Below are 24,996 nucleotides of genomic sequence, written 5' to 3'. Positions count from 1 at the left end.
TAACCCCTAACCCTAGCCCTAGAAGATCTAACCCCTATCCCCTAACCCTAGCCCTAGAAGATCTAACCCCTATCCCCTAACCCTAGCCCTAGAAGATCTAACCCCTATCCCCTAACCCTAGTCAAAAAGGAGACCAATACAAGTCGAAGCATAACCATCGAAGAACAGTCAAATTTTTATTTTCACTCAAACGGTTCATTTGGAAAGTAGTTATAGTTTATGGGCTACCGTTATAGTTTATGGGCTACCGTTATAGTTTATGGGCTACCGTTATAGTTTATGGGCTACCGTTATAGTGTATGGGCTACCGTTATAGTTTGTCGGCTACCTAACTTTTTCCCCATTCGAGCTACCATTCTTGACTGCGAGTGTCTGTCGAGAAAGCTGACAATATCACACGCTAATTCTTTTTTGTTTTGTTTTGTTTGTCATTTAATCACGTGTGGCTGGCTACTTGTTATTCTACCTGGCGTTATTTGACCAAGGCTATCTTTGTCTTTTTCCGGTTCAGCCCACCATTAGTGTCACGTGACTTGGACAGGGTAAGGACAGTAGAAGAAAAGGTTGCAAATGAGTGTTGACACAATTTTTTAGTTATCACCAGGTGAAAGACGCCCCCCCCCCCCCATAACCAAGTTCAAGCTCTGTGTCCGGTAGCGAGTAGTCTGGGATACCAGCTGTGTTTAATGGGTGTGTGGGTTGATATCGCCCTGTGAATTTGAAAAATTCAAGTTTTACCCCACCCGCCCCAAACAGACAACTTACTTTATTCTTAAAATTGTCGAATATTTGTTGTTTTTTCTGTCATTTCTTTATATAGACAGCAACAGTGTGTTTGTTTTTTATATGTACACTTTTTGAACATCAACCTATTTCTATTATTTGATACCAAATCATATTGAGAAACGCAATTAATTTAATTGAACAGGCCACACGAAACTTCTGAGGACCTAAAAGATCTGTAAGGTCAGAGGTCACCGCCCCTTCAGTTGATATATATATATATAATGGTCCGACAGTTACGCCGGGCATATGCCATATAGGGGACGAACGTATGCCATGGGCAGTCCTTTGGTGAGCTAAAAGGTGGTCGACGTAACAGTGGTGCCCCACGAAAACGCTTCAAAGACCAGCTTAGGCGCCAACTTGCCTTAGCTGACATAGAAGAAAGCACCTGGTTGCATGTGGCCTCAGAACGAGACAGCTGGAGGTCACTCACGAAGGCCGCGGGAAATGCATTTGAGACCAAAAGAAAATCCGCTGCCGAGGTCAGACGCAGACGGCGAAAAGAAAATCTTTATTAATCGACCACCGGTGGACAATGGTTATGGTTATCAATAAATCAAATTTATGGATGGGCAATAAGGGATACCTAACAAATGTAAGTAAAACTAAAAAAATTGTAACAAAATAATATATATTATATATATATATATGATTCAGACGTAATATATAAATAAGATAGGACATAGGATCCAAAATGATCCCATATGACCCCTAGGGTAGTTCACTGACAAGTTTGTTATTACAACCATATCGCTGTGCTGATCACAAGTTTGTTATTACAACCATATTGCTGTGCTGATCACAAGTTTGTTATTACAACCATATCGCTGTGCTGATCACAAGTTTGTTATTACAACCATATTGCTGTGCTGATCACAAGTTTGTTATTACAACCATATTGCTGTGCTGATCACAAGTTTGTTATTACAACCATATTGCTGTGCTGATCACAAGTTTGTTATTACAACCATATTGCTGTGCTGATCACAAGTTTGTTATTACAACCATATTGCTGTGCTGATCACAAGTTTGTTATTACAACCATATTGCTGTGCTGATCACAAGTTTGTTATTACAACCATATTGCTGTGCTGATCGCAAGTTTGTTATTACAACCATATTGCTGTGCTGATCACAAGTTTGTTATTACAACCATATTGCTGTGCTGATCACAATTTAGAAACTACTTACATTTTAAGCATTCAAACCATTTTTACAAAAGTGTGACGTAATGTAAAGAGAAGCCACAAGGTGAATTTAAACTGCGGATGTTGTTCCCTAGCATAAGCCTTGTTTCTACTTCGACGAATTTGTATAACACCAACCTGTACAAAAATACCACAGATGCCCGTATTTTTTTAAATAAGTGTAATTGTATCAATCAGTCATGCGATAACATTTGAAATAGATTCTGTCTGTGTGTGATAAATCTGTGCGATGAGAAATATTTCGATCACTTGTGTGGCGCTATTTCATGCTTTTATCTTTCTCACAACGTTATGATCCAATCACTTGTCTGGACCAATTGAGGAAACGGGGTGGGGAAAGAAATTGAAATCTGTGTCGATGTTACAGTGATCGCTTTTTAAATGCATACGGCTCAGGGTTCAAGCATACTCATGGGGACTAATTCAACTTATACTACCACATCTGTCAAGTACGGTTTGTTTCCCTTGTTCGATATCAAACAAAAAAGTTATTAACCAATAGTTAATGATCTAATTCGTTATTTTTTAACATTGATTCTTGTTTGGTCAGGTACAAGAAATAATTGTTTAAAATTTAAACTTAACGTGTAAAAACGTTTAATACGACAGACAGAGTGTTCGATACAAGCTTTATAAAAATAGTGAAAAATCTAGTGAAAATTGTCACCAGTGAAGGCACTAGGGTAACCATGTAGTTCTCAGTGTATTTCCATCCATCGGTCTCGGTTTGTGTTTAAAAATAAGTAAAGGTAACCCCTTTTCTGACCTTGAAACCTATGGCAGTGGTGTTCTTCTGTTGTTTTGTGCTTCTGTTAAATAAGGTGTCATAGGTCCTGAACAATGAGGGTGTCATGTGACCAGCATACCGACCATCCGCCTTTACTTCCCCAACGTTAGTCAGATATCCATTAGAGCTACGTGGAATCTGGGGCGTCCTAAAAATTAGAGATTTGAGCCCACGACCGTACGGTTCGGAAGCCAAGCGTTTTACCACTCGCCATTAACGACCTCCCCCCCCCCCTCCTCCTTTGTTGTCCTTACCGATCAAAATAGGAAAATTAGTATTTGAAATTTGATTTCCGGAATCCTTGCAGCAGTAGCAACAAAAACTATACCGAAGACACTAACTTGAACAAAGTATAGACATCTTGATAAGATCTGATTGATTGATTCATGATCTGTAATTTGTTCACTACAGACCATTGAAGTGTTGAAAGTAATATTTGTAATACATACTTTGTTTGTTTTGTTTGCTTGACTTGTTTTTGACGTTCCTTCAGAGTTGAAGATAGTTTACTTCCTAGTCCAAACCTCTCGCAGGACGACGGAGAATGGGAGCGGGCAGGGTTTGAACCCGGGACCATCGATAAATCTAAACGACAGTCCAGCGCGCAAACCGTACGACCAGGCAGCCATCACATCAGATATAAACCACAAAAGATATTCTACACAAATCCTACTAATCGGTGTATTTGCTTTTATTAACTAGTTACGATTGTTATAAAAAATATTTAAAATAAACTAAGGGAAGCAATTCATAATATAAAAAACGTACGCTTAATGTATAAAATAAAGATTAGATTAAAAAAAACAAACAATTTAAAATTTAAAATAACACACAGTGTAATAAAAAAAAAACGTTTTAATCCTGTATCATATTAAATTATTAGCATATCATTATTTACACTTAACTGAAAATGTTAAACATCTAGTTGATAGTTTCAGGAAACCAGAATGCAGACAACATAAGTACAGCAGATTACAAAAGTAGCTAATTAATACAGTACTATGACATTCTATTGAACATGATATATGAAATGAGTATGAATTAAAAGGATATACAATTCATATGAAGGGAGGACGAAAGTAGAACTACGGAATAGATTAGAACATGTTTGTTCCCATAATGTGTATTTTTTTAATATGTAAATATTTTTATACTTGGTAGAGACTTACTTATGAATAAAATGAAGGGCTTATTTAAGGAAAAAACAACACGAGAAAGAAGAAAAAAAAATAAAAATATGAACATTGAATCTCAGGAGACGAAACAATTTTTTAAAAGCAACTTTTTGTTTTCCGCATTGCGTGGGCAGAGTAACAATGGCGAACATAATGGAGAGGTTTGAATTCAACTCACGTCTGCAACCCTTCCTTCCGTTGGTATGCTTTCTACTTTTTGTTTATATCTTAGTCCAAGCTTACAAACTGTTACAGCTGATCCTAGCAGCACTTGAATGTGTGGGTGATCATTGCAGTTCATTGAAATTGAAATTAATTAATCGAAATGGTGTGTTATTGTGTTAAGCTTGGGTGTTTGGTTGGCGTGTGTGTGAGAGTTTCTGTTGTTGTTTTTAAAAACTAGCGCCTTGTGTTATTTTTGGGCCAAAGGCCATGATTAGACCGAGATTATTATAACAATTTTACTGCATTTTGTTATCATGTTTAAAAGTAGAATCGTTATAAACAAGAATCGGAATAAAGTTAATAGGAAGTGTAGTGGATTTACATAGGCCATAAAATGAGAGCCTAAAATAAAATATATAATTGACTTGTGTAATCAGATATCAATCATACAAGATAAATGTAAAGCTACAGTTATTTAGGTTTTGAAAAATATCACTCAATGATAATTAAACCAAGATATATATATATATATGTTTGCATGTATGTTAGTATATGTCTGTGAGTTTGTGTATGGGCGTACGAGTGCGACCGTTAGAAATTAAATTCCACACCAACCCAATTAATCCCCCTTAAAGACAAACGGAGACAAGTTGTGCTGTTGAAGACGATCTAATTATAGTATTGTAAGACCACAGAACTCTGATAAGTAAAGAACAAAATTGTACAAATATTTTCCCCTCGAAATTAAACTTTCAAGTTTTTTTTTTTCCCTGGAATGTTAGCGATGACATTAAATTCATCCAGACAGGCATCATGTTCCCATGTTTAGTTTTAATTCAGTAAAGAAAGGGTTTCATTCAAATTTAGATAGGCGATTTAGTTATTTAAGTCATTATAGCTTTTGTGTCACCATTATCATAAGCTTAAGTAGATAATCACATCCACCTAAATATAGACCAAATGTAAAACAAGGGAGACCAACGGAAAATTAAGATGTATTGAAAACAAATATAGCATATATATAATTATTATTATTATATATATATATATATATATATATATATATATATATATATATATATATATATATATATATAATTTTATCAATGCATAAAATGCATAACACTTGAGAAACTTCCTTTATAATCACATTAACAAAATGCATAACTTGCACATAGTACGTACTCACCAATAGTGCACATTGCACAAGTACTATAACATATGTCAAATATGATGCTAATCAGTAATCACCTCTATTTGTATTTCTTATATGTGATTTCTTTGTACTTACCGAGATAAAGTCTTCCGTCCTTCTGAAGTCTGAACAATCCCCTTAGATTTCAGAACTCCTAAAACTGATAACAACATTTCAAATGTGTTTTTAAAAAATAGCTCTACATTTAACAGCTGCCATATAGAATCACTATACACAACCTACGGGCATGGTATATTTAATGCAGTGGTAAACAATGGTAGTCTTGGGTTCAAACTAACATTTATGGTAAATTAAATTCTTTAAAAAACTTTCATCTTTTCATTAATCATCAAGTTTTTAAAATATAAATTTCACATAAGTGAATTCCTTACAAATAAGAAATCGAGACGGATAATTTAGTGTTGTCCTTAAGAATATAAAATAGGATCAACTATTGTTAGTAACAGTTTTGTAAGTTCACATTAAACACAGCTTTATTTTTCTTATAAGTACAGTTATTCCCCTTGGCTCTAAACATAGTCTGTCTCTCTTTGGCTTAAAGAGTGATGCCATTTCCCAGTGAATAACAATTGTTATCGCGGACTGTTCTCCTCCCCTTTCCCCGATCCCTAACTCGGATGGTGTTACCAACTTCTCGCCATCCGTAGTACCATCTCCCTTAGCACTTACACAGACTCGCCATCCGTAGTACCATCTCCCTTAGCACTTACACAGACTCGCCATAACGGCCCCCCCCCCCCCAACTACCACCAGCTATCAATTTGTTTTTCTTTTTCACTCATTTTAATTTAGCATCAGATTTTTTTTTTTTACTCACGTCTTTGTGATTACTTCTCTCCTCACCCCCCCCCCCACCTAGATTTTCCTCTCCCCCCCCCCTCAAGTTCGTGTAATTTTTCTAACCCTTTCCTTTGACTTTGTTGCTGCAGCATCAAGTGACGAGGACAGACAGAGAGAGAGAGGGAGAGCTTAATGAAATGCTGAGCTGTCTCCTTTTAACTCCTGCCTCCACCCTCCTTCCATTTTCTCCCTTCCGATTCCATCCGAAGCTCATGTCACGTGACGACATAGGTGTCAAGCAGGGCTGTGATGAGAACCTTTAATGTGGAGTCATTACGCTTTCAGGTCATCAGTCCCTCAAAGGTAGAAGTGATGGCTAATTACACGTCAACGGAAAGAGGAGGTGCCATACAGCAGAAATTACAGTAGAATCCTACAATCCAGACCAAACAAAATATACAAATCTTTTTCTTTTTTTTAAAAAAAAAGGCTTATCTCTCTCAGTAATGTAGAAGTTATTTCCTTACTCTAACCTTAATTACCAATATTTAAATAACTAGTTGTTTTTTTTTCATTTTTGTCTGTTTTGTATAGGTACAATACCTATTTGTTTTAAGTTTCAACTTGATTAGCGAATAGTAAAAAAGTAGTAAATTTTCCCTTTCAGTCCTTGTGCTAATCTATAGGGAAGATGATGTAAAGGTAATCTGTTTCTCTGGCCAGCACAACAACCAACCGCCTTTATTTTTCCCCAACTAATGTCAGGTACCCATTAGACCTGGAGTTTAGAGGCGTCCAAAGATCCCAAAATTAAAAATTCCAGTCTTCACCAGGATTTGAACCCGGGACATATTGTTCAGAAGCCAAGTGCTTTACCGCTCAGCCACCGTACCACCGTGATCAGAGAATGCTTTGTGGGGAAAAATAAAGCGTGTAATTATCATTATGAGACCAAACCCTACATATTTAGCCAAATATGTGAATACTAAAGGATTAATTTCCATTGTTGGTATCAAACAGAATAAGAAATTACCAGTAACTAATTGCCTCAGACCTTGCTAGTTTAATTTTACAAAGCCCATATCAACTCACTCTGTCTGTCTTTATGTCTGTCTGATACAAAAATGTTTGCACGTTACATGAGCAACACCCATTCTCCGATCAAGTTAATACTTTTAACAACTATTTATTGTACCAAACAAAACACGAATCAATAAACAAAAAAATACTGAATTAGTCAATTAATTATTGGTAATTAATTATTTTTGTTTGATATCGAATAAGGGAAATAACTTGTTTATTAGTGGTAGATATAGTTTTAAGAACGGATTTTTTCCCATTTAGATCCCATAAGCTTTTTTTTTAAGAAAAGGATTTTTAAAATTGTGCTTTTTATTTTTTTTTTTTTCTCCACAAAAGTCGTTAACATAACGAATGACGACAATCGCAAGAATGGCAACAACAGAGTCGACAGGAAGCATGTTAGCGGAGACCTTTTCAAATGTCTTCTTCACAGAACTTTGAGTCGATATTGTTGCAATCCTCTCCAGCGAACAATAGTATACACTTTACAGGGTCATTGGCAATGTCTTCGATTAGGATGACTGCAGAGTTTCACATGACTACGCAAACCCAGTTGCGACCTGCATATTTTCCCGCATTTCACGCTGACAAAGCCGTTGTCCGCTGGCGATCATTTTAAGTTTTCTTTTCCTCTTCGCGCCTGTCTTTGATAATGGCTTTTCTTTGAGTCTCAAATGTTTGTCCTGCTGCCTTGTGAGAGCTCTTCAACGACTTCTTTTACTTACAAAAGTTACTTTTTTGAGACCTTGTCATTTCACCTGGTTAGTATTAATATTCAAAAATGCATTAAAAATTAATTGACCGCTTTATCTCCCCTCGCGCGCCCCACAGTTTCAGAAACGATTGAAGGAAGGGAAGTCATAGAAACATATAGTCCTTCATTTTGATGGTTGAAGGAAGGGAAGTCATAGAAACATATAGTCCTTCATTTTGATGGTTGAAGGAAGGGAAGTCATAGAAACATATAGTCCTTCATTTTGATGGTTGAAGGAAGGGAAGTCATAGAAACATATAGTCCTTCATTTTGATGGTTGAAGGAAGGGAAGTCATAGAAACATATAGTCCTTCATTTTGATGGTTGAAGGAAGGGAAGTCATAGAAACATATAGTCCTTCATTTTGATGGTTGAAGGAAGGGAAGTCATAGAAACATATAGTCCTTCATTTTGATGGTTGAAGGAAGGGAAGTCATAGAAACATATAGTCCTTCATTTTGATGGTTGAAGGAAGGGAAGTCATAGAAACATATAGTCCTTCATTTTGATGGTTGTGATACGAACATCGCTCATAGTAGACTTAGCGTCAGTTTTTAACCAAGGTTGTGGATATAAATGTTCAGACTGTTACAGTCCGATTGACAGATGGAAATTAAATAAATAAAATAAAAGTAGAAAGTACCATTAAAATTGCTGGGGGGGGGGGGGGGGAGGGAGAGAAGAAATGTGCAGAAAAAAAGGTTGATTTTTTAAAAGTATGTCACTCCATCTAATCTTTTATTCCTACTATTCCAAGTCATTTGGCTGGCTTCAAGCATTTCAACCCCCCCCCCCCCCAGTTCGGTACTCTATCATTTCCTTCACTTTAGAAGCCTGTGTATTAAGCAACATTTCCATCTTCCAGACTCTTATTCTTTTCCTTCGCTTGTACGGCTTCATGTTTTGTACCCAGCAAATCAATAGTTTATCAATGCCTTTTTGATGAGTATGGCCGCCCCCATAGTCACTGGTCTCGAAGAGTTGATAGAGTTCAGTCGCTAGTCTAACTTGTGAAAATAGGAGAGGGGAGGTGGATAATAGGGAATGTCGACACACACACGCACACACACTCACACATACACAGACTTAGACATACACACAGGCTCATATATACACTTCGATAAATGCTGTTCTGAAGTTTGTATATCTCCAAATTCAACTTCAACAGTGCTAATAGTAATGATGGTAATGTCTTCGATTCCGAGGATTAAGGATGAGTGCAGTGTTTCACATGACCATGCAAACCCAGTGGCGACCTGCATATATTTTTGTATTACATCTGGTGCAGATAAAGCTGTTGTTTTAATGCAGGAAACTTAAAAACATTCATACAATTCTCTCCCTCTCTCTCTTTCCCTCTCTTTCATTCTTTCTGTTTCTTTCAGATTTTCTGCTTGTTTCTATTTCTGTCTCGCTCTCTTTCTTTCTTTCTTTCTTCTTTTTTTCTTTCTTTCTTCTTTTTTTTTCTTTCTTTCTTCTTTCTCTTTCTTTTTTTTCTTTCTCTCTTTCTTTCTCTCTCTCTTTCTTTCTCTCTCTTTCTTTCTTCCTTTTTTTCTTTCTTTCTATCTTTGTCTCTTTCTTTCTTTCTCTCTTTCTTTCTCACTTTCTTTATTTCTCACTTTATTTCTCACTTTCTTTTTTTCTTTCTCTCTTTCTTTCTCTCTTTCTTTCTCACTTTCTTTCTTTCTCTCTTTCTTTCTCTCTTTCTTTCTCACTTTCTTTCTCACTTTCTTTCTTTCTCTCTTTTTTTTTTCTTTCTTTCTAACTTTCTTTCTTTCTCACTTTCTCACTTACTTTCTTTCTCTCTTTCTTTCTTTCTTTCTCTCTTTCTAACTTTCTTTCTAACTTTCTTTCTTTCGTTTTTTCTCTCTTTCTTACTTTCTTTCTCTCTTTCTTTCTTTCTTTCTCTCTTTCTTACTTTCTCACTTTCTTTCTTTCTTTCTCAATTTCTTTATTTCTTTCTCTCTTTCTTTCTTTCTTACTTCCTTTCTTTCTCACTTTCTTTCTTTCTTACTTTCTTACTTCCTTTCTTTCTCACTTTCTTTCTTCCTTTCTTTCTTTCTTCCTTTCTTTCTTTCTCGGCCACTTACATTCATTGTATTTCTATTGTCTTTCTTTCTTGCTCTCATTCATTCTTTCTATTTTTAAATCTGTGTCACTTTCTCTCTTTCTCTCTCTCTCTCTCTCTTTCACTCGCTCTCTCTCTCTCTTTCTTACTCTGTATTTCATCCTCTCTCTCTATTTTTCTCTTTCTTTCTTTCTCTCTCTCTCTGCTCTCTGTCACTATTGTATAATAAACAAATATTGTATTAACAAAAAGTATTTCGTTTATTCTATTTCCTGTCTTTCAGAGAGTCAAGCTTCCATTCTGCTCACTGGGACTGGGAGTTACACTACTGTAACATTTACTTCTACAAAACTTGGTGCAGAGCTCAGGCCTATGACTCTCACTATTTCATTTTGTATATGTAGTGGAAAGGGGGGGGGGGGTAGGGGGAATGGAATTAAAAAGTTATCAAAAATATCGTCTAACACAGTGGTTCCCAAACTTTTTTTGTCTCGTAGACCCCTTGTCATGTTTTATGGTTATCCGTAGACCCCCTGTTTAAGTTATATTGAATTTTTGAAAATTCATCAATTTCAAATTACACATTTTGTTTAAAATAATTTCTAACCAGTGACACGAGTAGTGAAAAAGTTTTTTAAACCCAAATTTTAAGTTGAATTATTTTTTTAAAATAAATGTATTAACAAAATTCAAATTTAAACCATTACTTAACAGTTAATATGTATCATTACTATCACTATACACATTTTTTAAAGGTTTGCAAGCTTATCATCCGTTACTACGGAGATTATTTTTCATATAGGGATTTGTGGTTTTATGAAGTAGTTCTTCAAAACATTAAATATTAATGTGCCTTAAGTATCACAGTAAAAGTTTTCACAAAGAGCAGTTTTTCGTGGATTTCTTGAGCCATAATAATTTGAATAAAAAAAAATACATTATTACCAGACAAGGTTGACTCTGCCAGCTGTATAGAGAAATATGTCGTTTGCAAAGACTTATATATGAAGAAAGAAAAATTGAACTATATTCCAACAGAGCTCAAGAATTTAGTGAACTCTTCTACAAATCCATTGCCCTAACAACCAATGAGTCAGAGTTTGCATGGATGGTTCTCAGAAAGCCACCACAAACGGAGGAGCTGGAATACTCATTGAATGGCCCAATGGAGAAAAAAATAAATTTAAAAATTAAGTTCATTATAACTAATGAGCTCTACGACAAGCACAGAGAAGAAATAGGAGCACTGGAGCTAACAGCTACCTTGCTAGCCAATCGGCCAAGTTCGCCAAACAGTTAAATTTTTTCTTGACCAATATTAAAAATAGTCATTCAAAGCTTGACAAACTCTGATGTATCCTAAATGAAACAACTCATGATGCCTTGACTGATGTTCGGTGGTCACCTTGCCTGCTCGCATCTCCCGTCGGGAGATTTGGTTAGGATGTTATTATCCACATAATCTGAAGGAACATCCAAAAGATTTTGTACAAAACATATTGTGTGACCTTGTAAAGCACAACAACAGCAAGATCACTATTCTCCAATGTTTAAATAGAAGGCTGACACACTTGCCAAATGTAAGAAAACAAATACACACTTGAACATCGCACTTTATCAGGAAGAAATGAAGAAACTAATAGTGAATTGTAAAAACGAGAAATGGACAAGCTCTCATTCGATATACAAGATAGATGACACCTATTATAAACTATCCCGATAGAACCACCTAAAATTTTTCACATCAGAACCGTACACATCATAATGAGAAAACATATGTTCCGGAAGCTCAAAATTGGGACCATTGAAATTTGTCCTTTTGGAGTGTCACCAGAGAATGCCGCCAATGCCTTCAAAATTGCATTCTTCATCAAGAGGCCCAAAACAAGACACGGTCACAAAACCCAAACATGAAATTGTTTTAATGATATAAGTTTGTGTAAGAGTTTGTACTATTTCTTCAATGGCTAGTAAAATCAATAATTAGCCTATCATGTGAGGTTTTCAGTATTTTACTATAATCATTTTCTCAATGTCATGTCAAAGAGAGTTTTTGTGGGTGTATTCTGAACTTTATCTTTGAGTGTTGCAAACTTTTATGTTTTTATTAGGGTGGTATCATCTTAAATGATCCTCCAGCTTAATTGGTTTCATAGCATCATAAAAAATGGCACATTAACACTCGCTTGTTTGACAAGGAAGTAATGAAGTTCAATTTCAAATATTTAACGCTGTACAGTCTACATTTATTTATTTTTAAGTTATAACTAGACAAAACTACACTATTTAAATATAGTTATTAAATTAAACAAAACAATTTTTCATTCAATCAGCAGGATAAAAATTTTAAGGATTTTCTAAGGTACAAATCATAAAAGTGTGTATGAAAAAATTCCAATTGTCAAAATTAAAGTCACGACATGCTGAATTGAGATTCATTATCGTAGACCCCCGTGCACATCTCATAGACCCCCTATTCCCTTTTTAATTTTCGTAGACCCTTGGAAGTCTTCGTAGACCCCTGGGGGTTTATATACACCACTTTGGGAATCACTGGTCTAACATCATAAACAATGAACACATATTTCATTCTTTAGTCTTACAGTTATTTCGTTAATATTTCACAAAACTTCTTTTTTTTTTTTGTGGCTAAGGTTTTTCTCACAGGGCGGCAAGCTCTCTCCAGAGATCGGTCATGGGCGAACGCCATAGTTCCTTCCCAACTGATGCACACAGATTTTTTAATTCTTTCAACCCGAGAGTGAGCGGGGAGGGGTGTCGGTAGGTTTATATTTTTTCACATTTCTAATTCAATACCAGTAATAATTTCGTACATTCGAAACAAATTAAAAGAAATACTTTTTCGAAAATCCTGCAGAATCAGTAACTTTTTTAAAGACAATTAACTGGCTAGACAGTGTGACCTAGTTTTTGGAAAAACAAAATTGTCCATCACACTGTAGATAAAGCAAAAATATAACATTAGGTCAAACTGTGGAGAAAGTAAGATGAAAAAGTTTAGTTGCTACATATAGAGTCAAGCTCTAAAAGCTCCCTATTAGAGTACAAGAATATTTTAGCAAGATTTCAACTTTCCATCGATGTCAACATTTTAAGTTGTTATAAAAATACAAAAATGTGGAAGGTAAAAAAAGTAAAAGTTAACTTACGAAATCAGATTGTTTAAGACAGAGAATTCAACAATTATGGGTTTAATTAGAATAATTGTTCTATAAATGTGTTTTTTTTACCTCATTGTTTACTTTTTAATAATTCACACTGATAAACTATTTTTTTAAGCTCTAAAATATTCAAATTATTAAATACCTTTTCCATATGTTAAAAAGAAAACACAATTGACTGTAAAATTACCGTTAGTTTAATTAGGATTAGGGAGTCTCTGTATCCCATTACGCATAAGATTCATTACAAATTTGTATGACAGAGGAACCAACAGTTATAGGGTAATTAATACATAACCCTTGCTACTGCAAACTTATGCTTATGTGCATTTTGTTTGCATAATTAATTTCAGGAGCAAAATTGTAAGCTCTGGGAACATTAAAATTATTGTAAACAACTGAAGATGATAAAGAAAATGTATTTTAATGTCACGTGCATGAGACAATTCGTAACACGAACTGATTTTCTATTTTTGAAATGGTTCATGTGCAAGAGAGTAAGCCCACTCTGCAGTGTGTTCATGTGTGCAAGAGAGCAAGCCCACTCTGCAGTGTGTTCATGTGCAAGAGAGCAAGCCCACTCTGCAGTGTGTTCATGTGCAAGAGAGCAAGCCCACTCTGCAGTGTGTTCATGTGCAAGAGAGCAAGCCCACTCTGCAGTGTGTTCATGTGCAAGAGAGTAAGCCTACTCTGCAGTGTGTTCATGTGCAAGAGAGTAAGCCTACTCTGCAGTGTGTTCATGTGCAAGAGAGTAAGCCTACTCTGCAGTGTGTTTATGTGCAAGAGAGTAAGCCCACTCTGCAGTGTGTTGAAAATCGAATGGTTAATAAGAAATAAATGTACCGGTACATTAGTTTTCAACATAGTCTCCCCTTGCTATTCAATACACTTGGTCCAACATAGTCTCCTTGCTATTCAATACACTTTGGTCCAACATAGTCTCCCCTTGCTATTCAATACACTTTGGTCCAACATAGTCTCTCCTTGCTATTCAATACACTTTGGTCCAACATAGTCTCCCCTTGCTATTCAATACACTTTGGTCCAACATAGTCTCCCCTTGCTATTCAATACACTTTGGTCCAACATAGTCTCCTTGCTATTCAATACACTTTGGTCCAACATAGTCTCCCCTTGCTATTCAATACACTTTGGTCCAACATAGTCTCCCCTTGCTATTCAATACACTTTGGTCCAACATAGTCTCCCCTTGCTATTCAATACACTTTGGTCCAACATAGTCTCCCCTTGCTATTCAATACACTTTGGTCCAACATAGTCTCCCCTTGCTATTCAATACACTTTGGTCCAACATAGTCTCCCCTTGCTATTCAATACACTTTGGTCCAACATAGTCTCCCCTTGCTATTCAATACACTTTGGTCCAACATAGTCTCCTTGCTATTCAATACACTTTGGTCCAACATAGTCTCCTTGCTATTCAATACACTTTGGTCCAACATAGTCTCTCCTTGCTATTCAATACACTTTGGTCCAACATAGTCTCCTTGCTATTCAATACACTTTGGTCCAACATAGTCTCCTTGCTATTCAATACACTTTGGTCCAACATAGTCTCCCCTTGCTATTCAATACACTTTGGTCCAACATAGTCTCTCCTTGCTATTCAATACACTTTGGTCCAACATAGTCTCCCCTTGCTATTCAATACACTTTGGTCCAACATAGTCTCCCCTTGCTATTCAATACACTTTGGTCCAACATAGTCTCTCCTTGCTATTCAATACACTTTGGTCCAACATAGTCTCCTTGCTATTCAATACACTTTGGTCCAACATAGTCTCCTTGCTATTCAATACACTTTGGTCCAACATAGTCTCCTTGCTATTCAATACACTTTGGTCCAACATAGTCTCCTTGCTATTCAATACACTTTGGTCCAACATAGTCTCCTTGCTATTCAATACACTTTGGTCCAACATAGTCTCCTTGCTATTCAATACACTTTGGTCCAACATAGTCTCCCCTTGCTATTCAATACACTTTGGTCCAACATAGTCTCTCCTTGCTATTCAATACACTTTGGTCCAACATAGTCTCCTTGCTATTCAATACACTTTGGTCCAACATAGTCTCCCCTTGCTATTCAATACACTTTGGTCCAACATAGTCTCTCCTTGCTATTCAATACACTTTGGTCCAACATAGTCTCCCCTTGCTATTCAATACACTTTGGTCCAACATAGTCTCTCCTTGCTATTCAATACACTTTGGTCCAACATAGTCTCCCCTTGCTATTCAATACACTTTGGTCCAACATAGTCTCCCCTTGCTATTCAATACACTTTGGTCCAACATAGTCTCCTTGCTATTCAATACACTTTGGTCCAACATAGTCTCCCCTTGCTATTCAATACACTTTGGTCCAACATAGTCTCCCCTTGCTATTCAATACACTTTGGTCCAACATAGTCTCCCCTTGCTATTCAATACACTTTGGTCCAACATAGTCTCCCCTTGCTATTCAATACACTTTGGTCCAACATAGTCTCCCCTTGCTATTCAATACACTTTGGTCCAACATAGTCTCCCCTTGCTATTCAATACACTTTGGTCCAACATAGTCTCCCCTTGCTATTCAATACACTTTGGTCCAACATAGTCTCCTTGCTATTCAATACACTTTGGTCCAACATAGTCTCCTTGCTATTCAATACACTTTGGTCCAACATAGTCTCTCCTTGCTATTCAATACACTTTGGTCCAACATAGTCTCCTTGCTATTCAATACACTTTGGTCCAACATAGTCTCCCCTTGCTATTCAATACACTTGGTCCAACATAGTCTCCTTGCTATTCAATACACTTTGGTCCAACATAGTCTCCCCTTGCTATTCAATACACTTTGGTCCAACATAGTCTCCTTGCTATTCAATACACTTTGGTCCAACATAGTCTCCTTGCTATTCAATACACTTTGGTCCAACATAGTCTCTCCTTGCTATTCAATACACTTTGGTCCAACATAGTCTCTCCTTGCTATTCAATACACTTTGGTCCAACATAGTCTCCCCTTGCTATTCAATACACTTTGGTCCAACATAGTCTCCCCTTGCTATTCAATACACTTTGGTCCAACATAGTCTCTCCTTGCTATTCAATACACTTTGGTCCAACATAGTCTCCCCTTGCTATTCAATACACTTTGGTCCAACATAGTCTCCTTGCTATTCAATACACTTTGGTCCAACATAGTCTCCCCTTGCTATTCAATACACTTTGGTCCAACATAGTCTCCTTGCTATTCAATACACTTTGGTCCAACATAGTCTCTCCTTGCTATTCAATACACTTTGGTCCAACATAGTCTCTCCTTGCTATTCAATACACTTTGGTCCAACATAGTCTCCTTGCTTTTAATACACTTTGGTCCAACATAGTCTCCCCTTGCTATTCAATACACTTTGGTCCAACATAGTCTCCCCTTGCTATTCAATACACTTTGGTCCAACATAGTCTCTCCTTGCTATTCAATACACTTTGGTCCAACATAGTCTCTCCTTGCTATTCAATACACTTTGGTCCAACATAGTCTCTCCTTGCTATTCAATACACTTTGGTCCAACATAGTCTCCTTGCTTTTAATACACTTTGGTCCAACATAGTCTCCCCTTGCTATTCAATACACTTTGGTCCAACATAGTCTCCCCTTGCTATTCAATACACTTTGGTCCAACATAGTCTCTCCTTGCTATTCAATACACTTTGGTCCAACATAGTCTCTCCTTGCTATTCAATACACTTTGGTCCAACATAGTCTCTCCTTGCTATTCAATACACTTTGGTCCAACATAGTCTCCTTGCTATTCAATACACTTTGGTCCAACATAGTCTCCTTGCTATTCAATACACTTTGGTCCAACATAGTCTCCTTGCTATTCAATACACTTTGGTCCAACATAGTCTCCCCTTGCTATTCAATACACTTTGGTCCAACATAGTCTCCTTGCTATTCAATACACTTTGGTCCAACATAGTCTCTCCTTGCTATTCAATACACTTTGGTCCAACATAGTCTCTCCTTGCTATTCAATACACTTTGGTCCAACATAGTCTCCTTGCTTTTAATACACTTTGGTCCAACATAGTCTCCCCTTGCTATTCAATACACTTTGGTCCAACATAGTCTCTCCTTGCTATTCAATACACTTTGGTCCAACATAGTCTCTCCTTGCTATTCAATACACTTTGGTCCAACATAGTCTCTCCTTGCTATTCAATACACTTTGGTCCAACATAGTCTCTCCTTGCTATTCAATACACTTTGGTCCAACATAGTCTCCCCTTGCTATTCAATACACTTTGGTCCAACATAGTCTCTCCTTGCTATTCAATACACTTTGGTCCAACATAGTCTCCCCTTGCTATTCAATACACTTTGGTCCAACATAGTCTCTCCTTGCTATTCAATACACTTTGGTCCAACATAGTCTCTCCTTGCTATTCAATACACTTTGGTCCAACATAGTCTCTCCTTGCTATTCAATACACTTTGGTCCAACATAGTCTCCTTGCTATTCAATACACTTTGGTCCAACATAGTCTCCTTGCTATTCAATACACTTTGGTCCAACATAGTCTCCCCTTGCTATTCAATACACTTTGGTCCAACATAGTCTCCTTGCTATTCAATACACTTTGGTCCAACATAGTCTCCTTGCTATTCAATACACTTTGGTCCAACATAGTCCCCTTGCTATTCAATACACTTTGGTCCAACATAGTCTCCTTGCTTTTCAATACACTTTGGTCCAACATAGTCTCCTTGCTATTCAATACACTTTGGTCCAACATAGTCTCTCCTTGCTATTCAATACACTTTGGTCCAACATAGTCTCTCCTTGCTATTCAATACACTTTGGTCCAACATAGTCTCCTTGCTTTTCAATACACTTTGGTCCAACATAGTCTCCTTGCTATTCAATACACTTTGGTCCAACATAGTCCCCTTGCTATTCAATACACTTTGGTCCAACATAGTCTCCTTGCTATTCAATACACTTTGGTCCAACATAGTCCCCTTGCTATTCAATACACTTTGGTCCAACATAGTCCCCTTGCTATTCAATACACTTTGGTCCAACATAGTCCCCTTGCTATTCAATACACTTTGGTCCAACATAGTCTCCTTGCTATTCAATACACTTTGGTCCAACATAGTCTCCCCTTGCTATTCAATACACTTTGGTCCAACATAGTCTCCCCTTGCTATTCAATACACTTTGGTCCAACATAGTCTCCTTGCTATTCAATACACTTTGGTCCAACATAGTCTCCTTGCTATTCAATACACTTTGGTCCAACATAGTCTCCTTGCTATTCAATACACTTTGATCCAACATAGTCTCCCCTTGCTATTCAATACACTTTGGTCCAACATAGTCTCCTTGCTATTCAATACACTTGGTCCAACATAGTCTCCTTGCTATTCAATACACTTTGGTCCAACATAGTCTCCCCTTGCTATTCAATACACTTGGTCCAACATAGTCTCTCCTTGCTTTTAATACACTTGGTCCAACATAGTCTCCTTGCTATTCAATACACTTTGGTCCAACATAGTCTCCTTGCTATTCAATACACTTTGGTCCAACATAGTCTCCTTGCTATTCAATACACTTTGGTCCAACATAGTCTCCCCTTGCTATTCAATACACTTGGTCCAACATAGTCTCCCCTTGCTTTTAATACACTTTGGTCCAACATAGTCTCCTTGCTTTTAATACACTTTGGTCCAACATAGTCTCCTTGCTTTTCAATACACTTGGTCCAACATAGTCTCTCCTTGCTTTTAATACACTTTGGTCCAACATAGTCTCCTTGCTTTTAATACACTTTGGTCCAACATAGTCTCCCCTTGCTTTTAATACACTTTGGTCCAACATAGTCTCCTTGCTTTTCAATACACTTGGTCCAACATAGTCTCCTTGCTTTTCAATACACTTGGTCCAACATAGTCTCCTTGCTTTTCAATACACTTGGTCCAACATAGTCTCCTTGCTTTTCAATACACTTGGTCCAACATAGTCTCCTTGCTTTTAAATACACTTGGTCCAACATAGTCTCCTTGCTTTTCAATACACTTGGTCCAACATAGTCCACTTGCTTTTCAATACACTTGGTCCAACATAGTCTCTCCTTGCTTTTCAATACACTTGGTCCAACATAGTCTCTCCTTGCTTTTCAATACACTTGGTCCAACATAGTCTCCTTGCTTTTCAATACACTTGGTCCAATATAGTCTCTCCTTGCTTTTCAATACACTTGGTCCAACATAGTCTCTCCTTGCTTTTCAATACACTTGGTCCAACATAGTCTCCTTACTTTTCAATACACTTGGTCCAACATAGTCTCCTTGCTTTTCAATACACTTGGTCCAACATAGTCTCCTTGCTTTTCAATACACTTGGTCCAATATAGTCTCTCCTTGCTATTCAATACACTTGGTCCAACATAGTCTCTCCTTGCTTTTCAATACACTTGGTCCAACATAATCTCCTTGCTTTTCAATACATTTGATCCATTCCGTTGTTACGCAAGCATCCTGAAGGCCTTCATAAGAGACGACAATTGGTTGAGCTGCGAGTCAAGATTGCAACGCTTCTTTTACTGCTTAGTCCGAGGTAAACACCTCGCTGGTTGCTTAAAGGAATACTGTTACACACATTTAGTGGTTTTACATTGCAGATTTAGTTTGAGACTGTTGGTATATTTTTGGTTTGGAAAAAAAACTATCTGCTTCTAAAGTGGCAACTTTTATGTGTTTAACATTGCGGTTCTTGTTTGAAATCTAGGAACATTGAAACAGAGCTACTGGAATCTAGGAACATTGAAACAGAGCTACTGGAATCTAGGAACATTGAAACAGAGCTACTGGAATCTAGGAACATTGAAACAGAGCTACTGGAATCTAGGAACATTGAAACAGAGCTACTGGAATCTAGGAACATTGAAACAGAGCTACTGGAATCTAGGAGCATTGAAACAGAGCTACTGGAATCTAGGAGCATTGAAACAGAGCTACTGGAATCTAGGAGCATTGAAACAGAGCTACTGGAATCTAGGAGCATTGAAACCGAGCTACTGGAATCTAGGAGCATTTAAACAGAGCTACTGGAATCTAGGAACATTGAAACAGAGCTACTGGAATCTAGGAACATTGAAACAGAGCTACTGGAATCTAGGAACATTGAAACAGAGCTACTGGAATCTAGGAGCATTGAAACAGAGCTACTGGAATCTAGGAGCATTGAAACCGAGCTACTGGAATCTAGGAGCATTTAAACAGAGCTACTGGAATCTAGGAACATTGAAACAGAGCTACTGGAATCTAGGAACATTGAAACAGAGCTACTGGAATCTAGGAACATTGAAACAGAGCTACTGGAATCTAGGAACATTGAAACAGAGCTACTGGAATGCTTGGTATTCAGTGTTCACTATGGCCTCCGTATAAAAGTTCTTAGCTTCATCTTTACTAAATGCTGTAAGATCTCTAAGTTACATTGTAGCTTGATTTTCTAACAAAGTCTTGAATATTTTGTATCCATAGGAAGGTCTGTCTGGGGCACTCTGGGGCTTCCTGTTAGTTTGTGTCATAACACAAACTCTCTTAGTAATATTGTTGTTTATTAACTTTTATAAATGCCATGTGGAAGTGTCACGCTCTCAAATTATGATTTTTTTTTTAATATATAAAGAAATATGTAATAAGGTTACAAAGACAGTTTGTGTGGAAACACAAACTCAAAATCGGCCCCCAAAGTGGTCTACCCAGACAGGTAAAAAGGCAGGTTTCAAAATTTTCAGAAAGAATAACAGAATGAAATACTATCAAAGACAAATGACAGAGAAGAATGGAGAAAGAAGGTTGATAGATCTTTTGTGTTGCCCCAACGTCCAGCATCTCAAGGGATAGGTGAAAGTGAAGGTGAAGTTATATGTGAACCTGGCCTAACTAATGACTCATAGTGATTATCTGATTGGTCTAATTGTTTTGTAAAGTGTCAGTTGCTTCCTATTAGCCTCAAGAAAATAAACATTTCCGTAAAAAAAAAATCCTTCAGTTAACATCTCCATAGTTTTGGATTAGCTATGCTATTCACGCGATAATATAAAAAAAAAACTTATTAATTGTTGTTTTAAATTATTTTACATTTATATGCATACTAATTTTTTTGTTCTCTTTAAAAATAAAAGTAAACTTATTATTTTTTTTTTTTTTTTTTGTAAATGTAGTAACTTAACGTTGTAATAAAATTGTAAAAAAAATAAATATTTTTTGACCAAAAATCTAAAACTGTTTGCATAAATGTGTAGCATATATGGTAAATATTTTTCTCCCTTACTAATAAGCCTCTAGTGTTTGTTACTATTAATTGTGAATAGTTGTAAAAATTGTGTTTTTTTATGAAAAAACTGCTTGGATAGTTGAGTTTAAAAATTAAGATATTTTGCTTTCAGAAAAGAAAAAAGGAGCTGTTGCATCAGAACTATGAAAGGTCTAAAATATTATGATGTCGGATTTTCGATATCTTTTCTAGTTCATGACATCTAAACGGGACGGACGGACGGACAGACAAACCACACAAAACTAATAGCGTCTTTTCCTCTTTCGGGGGACCGCTAAAATATATTAAATAACAATAATGTGCTGGGCAATAAAGAGAGTGGCTGAGTGTTAAAGCGCTAGACTTCCGAACCGGAGGCCCCGGGTTTAATCATGGTGAAGACTAGAATTTTTAATGTCATGATCCTTAGGTCCATCCATCTGACATTAGCTGGGGGAAGAGTAAAGGCGGTTGGTCGTTGTGCTGGCCACATGACACCCCCGTTAACCATGGGCCACAGAAACAAATGATCTTTACATCATCTGCCCTATAAACCTGAAGAGGAGCTTTATTTTGATACAAATGGCAATAAATAACAAGATTACAAAGATAGTTTGTGTGGAAACACAAACTCAAAATCGGCCCCCGAAGTGGTCCACCCAGGCAGGCTTCAATATTTTCAGAAAGAACATCCAAATGAAATTATATCAAAGACAAATGAGAGATAAGAATGGAGAAAGAAGGTTGACAGATCTTGTGTAGTGCCCCAACGGTACAGCAGATCAAAGGATAGGTGCAAGTGAATGCAAAGTTAGATATGAACCTGGCCTAACTAGTTCCCCTTTCAGACCTTGTGGTCTATAGGGCAGATGATGTAAAGTTCATCTGTTTTTGTGGCCTACGGTTAACGAGGGTGTCATGTAGCCAGCACAACGACCAACCGCCTTTACTTTTCCCCAACTAATATCAGGTACCCATTGGTGGACTCAGAGGCGCCTAAGGATTCCGAAGTTGAAAATCCCAGTCTTCACCAGGATTCGAACCCGGGCCCACGGTTCAGAAGCCAAGCGCTTTACCGCTCAGCTACCGCGCCTCTCCTGGCCTTACTAAAGTCTTATAATTGATGTAATTGTTTTGAAAAGGCGCAATCTCTTATTTAAAGCTATAAAAAAAAAAAATGTAAAAAATATTGCTAAAAGCAAGTTCACGAAAATGACATTTACAAGATTACTATTTGTTTTAATTTAGGTCTAACTTATAATGCATACTAATTAGCTTTTTCTCTTTAAAAAACTGCTTGCATAACTGATTTTAAAAATTAGATTTTTCGCTTTCAGAAAAAAAAAAAGTAGCCGTTGCATCAGAACTTTGAATGGTCTAAAATATTGTGATGTAGGATTCTCAATATCTTTTCTAGTTTACGAGATCTAAACGGGACGGACGGGCGGACAGACGGTCAGACGGACAGACGGACAGACATTTTGCACAAAACTAATAGCGTCTTTTCCCCTTTCGGGAGCCGCTAAAAAGTGTCGTCTTTACGTTAAAAATGTATGTGATAAAAAAAAAAAGCTTCCAGAGAAAGCCCGAATTACCCAAATCTAGTGAAAACTTTCTAGCAGTGCAAGCACTGGAGTAACCATTTACTTGTTCTCATGTAGACGTCCAACAAATCTACTGACAACTATCTTCTGACTTGATCTCCCTCAACCAGGGACAAGGGAGAGAACCAGATCTCCTTGTATCCTCCCCGAAACAACACAATAGACATTGGATATTCTTATCAAAACATGAGAGGCAGACATTTCTTTTTTTTGTTGTTGGTTGGTTCTCCATTATTTCTACTTCTTGGTTAGCTCGTTGCTTCAATCGCACTGAACTTTCTCATAGTTCACAAGCTTGAAATAATAATAATAAAAAATACATTTAAATATATCAACTTTTTTTGTGTGTAGAGTTATAATTTATACCATATATGTAAGACATTGTGACCTATATACATTACAGACACCCATTTAAAGCAAAATGCAACACGTGGTGAAAAATGCATTTAAAAATGTACAACAAATACCACTATTGCCGTAAGCCTTGTCTTTAAACAATTCCTCCTTTACTTTTTGTAAGAGAGGGTTTTTTTTCGCTCTAATAACTAATGAATAAAATAAATAAAAAAAAAAAGACTTTACTCTGCCCTAATCACACCCTCCAACCCCCCTTCCCCCCCCAAAAAAAAAAATCCTGATAATGCCCATGTTTATATTTACCGAAAGTATAGAAAATTTCACTTTGTTTACTTTGAAACGTTAAGACAGTAGTCTAGATTAGAATACTCGATCTACTTAGAGATATAGTCTTGAAATTTTGTATTAATAAATTGTATAAGTATTCTATAAAAAACGCAAATAAAACTCTACGGTGATATCACAAAGTCCAAAGGGCTCGCAAAGACCTTCCTTCATAGAACAGTACCAGGAAAAAAAAAGAAGAGACAGACAGACAAAAGCAATTGGAAGACAACATAAAAGAATGCACGGGCATGTCATTGAATGAGATTTTAACCAAGGCAAAAGATAGGAGTGGAGAAAGATCTTGTTTGGTAGCCAGGGGCGTAACTAGGGATTTGGGGGCCCGGGGGGATTGACCTCTTTGGGGGCCCCTTGCATTTTGACATTCGACATATGACATGAGATAATGTACGCAAAAATATATAAGCCCAAAAAAATAATCATGAATACTCTTTTAATGAATAATGCCGTTGTTTATTAGTTAAATAATGCACAAGTGACAAATCTCAATTGATATCGCTTCACGTCGTGCATTCTGTGCAGAAAGACAACTATAACATCATCTACATCGATACTTTCTAGTTTTTGTGACTTCACTGACATTAAAGCCATGATAAGCCTTTCTTGTGTCATTGTGCTCCTGAGATAGCTTTTGATAAACTTGAGCTTTGAGAATGATCTCTCAGATGACGTAATGGAAGTGGCCTGAGTTAGCAGTATTCGGAGGAGGTTGCAAAGTTTGAGCACACGTAATTACCATATGAAGCCTGTTTCCTCAATATGTCTATTGGTGGTTGTATTACTGGTTTGTTGATGAAAAGTGCTCGTGCATTAATTACATAATCGAAAAAGCGATTTTCCATTTATTTCATCATACAAACAGGAAAAATAGCACAGTTTGTCATAAGCATGTCTCCATCTAGAAGAAACCCAAAGGTATCCATTTTCTTTCCAGCCTTTGGAATCTGCCCTTCATCTCTATATGAAATCTGTCCAGCACTTCTGTTGCAACACGTTTGAATTGCAGTTCTATTGACAGTCCTATATTAGAACTCAACTTCCCATCAAGTCTTTTCTTTCTTCTGGTTGTTTTGATTACAGGGAATTCATAGTATTCACTACCTTCTTTTGCTTTTTCGATGGATTAGGTTTTTGT

The 24,996-nt window shown here is 36.8% G+C and overlaps 1 protein-coding gene across 3 annotated transcripts in view; it reads right to left on the bottom strand.

Annotated features, from left to right (window-relative positions):
- Window positions 1-24,996, bottom strand: part of LOC106059838 (sonic hedgehog protein) — a 246,213-nt gene that overhangs the window by 174,189 nt on the left and 47,028 nt on the right. The window contains exon 1 of one of the 3 annotated variants that reach the window (XM_056003737.1): window positions 5,413-6,041. The exons of the other annotated variants lie outside the window; for them this stretch is intronic. The gene's annotated coding sequence lies outside the window, so the exon portion shown is untranslated. Of the gene's footprint in view, window positions 1-5,412; window positions 6,042-24,996 lie in introns of those variants that run through there. 3 annotated transcript variants of the gene reach the window in all.

The sequence above is a fragment of the Biomphalaria glabrata genome, chromosome 11 (genome assembly GCF_947242115.1).
Source record: "Biomphalaria glabrata chromosome 11, xgBioGlab47.1, whole genome shotgun sequence".
Lineage (NCBI taxonomy): Eukaryota > Metazoa > Mollusca > Gastropoda > Planorbidae > Biomphalaria > Biomphalaria glabrata.
This window is presented reverse-complemented; position numbering and strand designations above follow the sequence as displayed.